We start from the raw sequence: 6,563 nt of genomic DNA, 5'->3' as shown, positions 1-6,563 counted from the left end.
GCCATGCTGGGCTAAATGTAGCAACAATTTAACTGTACTGTCCCTGCAACCTTGTTCTGTATCTGAGGCAATGAGTAAGGGCCATATGTAGGTGGCCAAATACCGGTCGGAAAAGCTGAAATTCTGTAAATTTCGGCTTTACCGACCGGTATTTAGCCCTGTGCGATGTACGTATTACCGAATGCCATCGGTAATAACGAATAGGTAAATCCTTACCGATTCCTTATTTACCGATCAGTGAACACGGAAACAAACAATACAGTATCGGTAAATAACGAATCGGTAAAAATCCCAAAATGCGATGTAGCAAAAATCAGTAATACCGAATTTGACCAAATTCGGTATTAACGATTCAGTATTTACCACTGATCCTGAGCAGGTGGTAATCAGGTGCAGTGCTTACAAAACAGACCCAAAATGCAACAGTGTGAGCACAATGGCGGGCCTCTACCTCATAGCAAGGCGGCTACGTTTGAGAGCAGCAGGAGTGAGGATTTGGAGACGTGAAGAGCGGGTGTACAGACTGCGCATCACATTGTTCCAATTGACTGAACCAGAAATCCATGAGAGGTACAGGCTGCACCCACACACCATCCTTGACCTCATACGGGACCTGAAACCATATCTTGAGCATCAGACACCAAGGGCGCACGCAATACCCACCCATGTACAGGTGCTCTGTTGCCTGCACCTCCTGGCATCAGGAAGTTATCAGGGTGTGATAGCCATAGCAGGTGGTGTGTAACAGAGCTGTCTATCCCGTTTTTCAACACCTTCCTGGATGCCATGATGTACCGAATGCATCATTACATAACCTTCCCCAGTACACAGGCGGAGCAGCAGAAGACCAAGCTGGATTACTACCAACTGGCGCAGTTCCCACACATCTTTGGCTGCGTCGATGGGACCCACATACCAATCTGCCCACCTGCAGCAACAGAATACATTTACCGCAACCGCAATTCCACCCACTCCATAAATGTGCAGGTGATATGTGATGCTAAGTTCATCATAACTGACATTGTGGCCAAATTTCCCGGGAGTACACACGACTCGTACATATTCAGGAACAGTGGTATCCATACACGGCTGGCTGCTGGTGAATTCGGAGAAGGATACCTACTAGGTAAATCAATGTGATACACCCTGATGTATACCTTGGCTCAACCTATTGGTTACACAAATGAATGGCACTTTCTTTTGCATTTAGGTGACAGCGCATATGCCCTCCGGTCTTACCCACTCACACCATATCTCAACCCATCCACCCCAAGGGAGAGGAGATACAATGTGGCACATAAGAGCACACGCAACGTGGTGGAGCGCACCTTTGGACTGTTTAAAAAAAGATTTGCTTGCCTCCACAAAAGTGGAGGTGCACGTCATTACTGCCCCATCAAATGTTGCAAAATAATTGCAACATGTGCAATGCTACATAATCTAGCCGAGCTGTCGGCGTCTCCCACACCACTCACACTCTCCGGCTGGAGGGTGGACTCTACCATCAGTTCCAGTGGTGTTGGTGCAGGTGCTGTGTTCTTCCCTCCGCCAGTTTTGCCAGCCTGCCTCTGCCTCTCAGCCATCCTTGCCTTCGCCGTCTTCCTGAGGTCGTACCACCTCTTATTGATGTCCTCAATGGAACGCTGGGTGACACCAATTGCATTGATTTTACACTGTATGCCACTCCAGATCTGTCTCTTCTGAGACTCAGGCACATGGAGAGACTGCTTCCCAAACAGCTTGTCATGGTCCTGACTCACATCCTGAATTAGTACCTCCAGCTCCTTCTCGCTGAACTTCAGCTTCCTTTTCCTTTCAGTTCCCTCCTTCTCTCTCTCCTGGCTTGCCATTTCCAATGTTTTTTATTTTTTGGTTTGTAGCTGTGAGGCTCTGTTGCTCCTGGATCCTCAGCTCACCTGCCTGCCTCACAGTCAGCTCCAGGTTCAGTGCAGCTGCCTGGGTAGGCCACTTCCTGTTCGGGAGGTAATTGGATGACACAGGATTGGCTGATTCATCAAATTACGAATTTTTGAATGACCGAATCAGTATTTACCGATTTGGTAATGAATGCTGTAATTCCGATTCGGTATTGGTGTTTCGTTTTTTTTTTTTACCGATTCCTTTCGAATCGGTATTTTTTACCGAATTTTAGCGAATCAGTAAATTTTACCGATTTTTTACGTACATCGTATTTTCCGAATTCCTTAATACCAACTCGGTAATATTCGGTATTAAGGAATCGGTATTCATAGTTTTCCTACATATGGCCCTAAGTCATCAACGTACTGAAGTAATACATTACCTGTAGGGAGCAAAAAGGAGTCTAGCAGACATTTCAATGCCTGACTATAAATACTGGGACTCTCTGTATAGCCTTGAGGAGCGTGACAGAATTTACAACTTCTACCAGCTAGGGTGAACGCAAAAAGATACCTGTTATCAGGATGAATGGGAATACTGAAGAACACATTTTTCAAGTCAATAACAGAAAATAGTTTAGCAGAGGAAGGAATCATTGTCAAGAAAGTCGTAATGTCAGGAACCACCGGAAACTGGGGAAATACAATTTTATTGACACTGAGCAAATCAGTCACAAAACGATAAACATCTGCATTGTCATCAGAGGAACCCAAAAGTGTCCTCTTGAGGATGGGAAGAAAAGGCTATTGCAAACATAAACAGCCGTCTTCTCAACGACTCCCTTCTCAATCAAATCCTGCACAATCAGCAGTAAAGTTCGCTCCCCCGCCTGCAGTATTTTATACTGAGAGATGTGAGGCAAAACAGCATTGTCTTTTACAGTGATGGAAATGGGTGGTATCTGCAAAAGACCCACATCTGTGTCAACCGTGGGCCACAGAGTGGTTGGCACATCTTTAAATTCATTGGGAAGGGGTGCGTCTTTGGACAGACATTGATTAGTGTATACCACATCCGGACCAATCGTCATATAAACACTTTCTGTGAAACAATGAATCATGGCATGCAACTTCTTCAGCAAATCCAAACCCATTACATTTTCTCCGCAGTTGGATATCAACAAGAATTGTGAGTCTACTGTGAAAGGATCGATAGTCAGAGCAAGGGGTTTCGAAATGGAGCTTGCAACCGGTACACCTGAAAAACCTACCCAAACATTATTATGACCAGACAGAGCCATCCCAGGGACCAAGGAATGAGAAATAGAACTATGTGTTGTACCTGTATCCACAAAAAACTCCTTGACTGAACCATGCACTTCCACACTAACATACGGACTGCGTTGATCTACAGGTATGGGAACTGGCCCCTCACTCTGTCCCTGACTACCCTAGCTGTGAGACATCTCTGTTAACTCACCCATGTCATAATCACCATGATAGTACTGCCTTCCTTGGGGGTCATCAAAATAATTTTGGTCAGAGCGGCCCTACAAGGACTCAGCATTTTGAACTCCATCCTGTCCACCAGCCCCATGACCCTGCCCACGAGAATCACGACCTCCAGGAGCGGCAACCTTTTGTAACAGCACCGGACACTCACTATGCCAGTGTCCCTCCTCTTTACAGTTTGCACACTGGTTCGGCCCTAAAGGCGTGGAGCTCGCAGGTCTGCTAGTGTGTGGAAGCTGTCTACGCCCTCTATCATTCCCCCTAGAAGCCTGCTGCAACGACACCTTCATCTTCAACTCCTTATTCTTCTTTTCAGACTGCTCCTTATCCTCCTTTTCCCTATACTCATAATATTGTGCCATATAATGGAAGGGGAAGAGGTGGACTAGGTGCTTTTGGAGGCCTGCAATCAAGTTGCAATCTTGGGGAGCAAATTAGAGACAAACCTATTAACAAATAGTCTCACACCACCTTCAATCGACAAGTCTTGTCCACTATAGTCCAAAAACACCCCATCAAACCGAGTGAAAAAATTAGACACAATCTCATCTTTCTTCTGACGGCAAGCAGATAATTTATCCCAATCAACCTTTCTCGGAGGGATTAGAGAATGCATAAACATGATAATGCTACCTGGCAAGGCGAGTATCTCTGCCTTAGGCTTGTCCCCTGGCTTCCTATCCTGATCCCAGACTTTTATTTGATCCCACGTACCACCCAGTTCCGTGACATGATCCTGTGTTTGTTCCTGTTGCCAAATATCAACTAGGACTAGTATACCGAAGAACATTTCAATATCCGCGAGTGTCATCACCGTATGAGAGGCAGCTTCAGTCAATTCTTTATAATAAGCCGTTGGATTTTTCCTAGGATCAGGTAAATGTTTTAAGAGACAAAACCTCACTCTTACAAGGAGTATAGACCCATTGTTCTTGGTAATGGGCCGCGACCCCTTGTCTAACAACAGCATTATGCTGATCCCTGAGCTCCAGTATTTCAGGATGATAGATAGGATGAACTTCCCACATCAGAAACTGAGTTACATGGGTGGGGCTCTTTTCAAACAGCCTTTCCCGATTAGCAATTAACGCTGCAACATTACCAAAAACATGAGCGGGCTCCATATCAGGAACCTACTCATGATCCCTAATATCTTAGGTGGTCTGCAGTGCCGCGTCTTTGAAATGCTGCTCTCAAGGACCGATCAATGCAGGCATATTGTTAAAGGCGTGTTGTTTTACAAAAGGCTCATAATCTTTTATCACACTCCACACATCTGCCACACTGTAAATGGGGTTACAAGCCCACTGCGCAGCCTGATTAGCCAACGCCTGTTTCTCTGCATCACCCATATCAGACCGGACCAGCGTCCGCCCCATGTGCTCCTTAAATTTAATCCAATCTCTATCCTCAGGGCCGCGTACCAGCGTCCCACTACTCAATAATGCCAGGGAATGAAGAAACATGGTTGGGGTAACAACAGAGGGAGCGGGCATTAGCGTAATTGTCGGCTGTGTCGTGGGGGTAAGAGTGGGAGAGAGAGCTACTGAAGCGATAGGCGTTGCAGGAGTACTGACAGTCACAGTTGCCACAGACGGTGAATGCAAGGAGAAGATGGGAGGTGCCGTAGCCAAGGCAGTCTGGTCAACAATAACAGAGGCAGAAACAGCAGAGGCAGCAGGACCAGGCAGCTGTGACTGGATGGGAAGAACAGGATATACCCTCTGCGGGGCCTAAAGGGGTAGGGGTCGAGTATCTAACAATTGTTCCACAAACGTATCTTTCTCTTCTTGGGCTACATAAGACGGTGAACACCATTTACTTTGCTTGCGATACTTTGCATACTATTACAACGCGGTCATTATAACGACCGTGTAGTTTGTTCACATACGTTTACTACGCAAGTCGGAATAATGACTTGCGTTAGGGGGTGAAGGTGTTGGATTTAAAATCCGACACCTTCCCTAGTGTCCGCACAGACTGGAGTTATAATAGTAAATTATACTATTCCAACATCCAGCGCCTCCTAATGCAATTCGTTGTTCCGAATTGCGTAGTAAAGGTATGCAAACTAACAATGCGGTCATACTAATGACCGCGAGGTAATGGCATGCGTACTAAATGCATGCTAAGTAACGAGTGCTATTCCATAAGACTTATCAATCTGTAACTGGAATCTCCTGTCCTCGTGTTCAATTCCTATATCTTGATTCTGCCTATCATGCGCTACAGCCTTCTGAGTCAATGTTTGCATTCTCCTCTTAGGGGCCTCTTTCTCTGCTTTCATTCATTTCTGTTTATCCTCCTTTTGCCACGTTCTGAGGGAATCAAACATAGACTGTCTACTTCTTTTTGCTAACAGCTTCTCCTGTAAGAAAGCAATTTTTTGTTCATCAAAGGGGCCTGTCAAAGGCCACTGCAACGTGCCATTGTCCCTCATATATTTGTGCCATAGTGTACTTAATATAATAGGGTCAAGGCCATACTTCACATACATCTCAAAATTCGGAGTGCCTTAGGGAGGCACTGGCTGACTCTCCTCCAATCTAGCATCAGCAGAACAACAACAACAACGAGAAACCCAAAATTTACTACACCCAGGCATTTTAAAAAATATACCAAATTAGTTATGTCGCCCGGCAAAGTGTTCACAGACACTTTGTATCAAAAGCAGTCCTCAAAACTGCACCAAATCCAGTGACTGTCCTCAAAACTGCACCGAATCCAAAGGCAGTCCTCAAACCGCAAGAAATCCAAACCAAAATGGTAACATATTCACAAAGAACCAAAACAAACTCTATCTATTTTTGTTGTGATTCAGTGACATCTCACATTGCTCCTGTGTTCACTGATATGAATTTTTATTTGTCTAGTTGTCATACCAATATTTTTCAAATGGTAAGGGCAATTGATGAGATAAATTCAGTTTTGAGTGTTACATTTACTGTGTTTCAGTATTTTTCACATTCTTTCTGTTCCCAGGTTTCTCTCTTTTGCAGGGGTAGTTAGGTGACATATGTTGCATTGTCTGCATGGATAGCCCCTGCAGGGAGTTTATCTCTTTATTGGCTTCGATTTCCTGAGTCTGGTGTTGACCAACAAATCTTGCAAATTACTTGGATGTTTCAAGTCATAAAGCCTCTACTGGTCAATATATTACATTGTTTATTGATGATCTTCTTCACTCCATCC

The sequence above is a fragment of the Lissotriton vulgaris genome, chromosome 2_1 (assembly GCF_964263255.1).
Source record: "Lissotriton vulgaris chromosome 2_1, aLisVul1.2, whole genome shotgun sequence".
Taxonomy (NCBI): Eukaryota; Metazoa; Chordata; class Amphibia; order Caudata; family Salamandridae; genus Lissotriton; species Lissotriton vulgaris.
The sequence above is the reverse complement of the archived record's forward strand: the minus strand, read 5'-3'. Positions refer to the sequence as shown.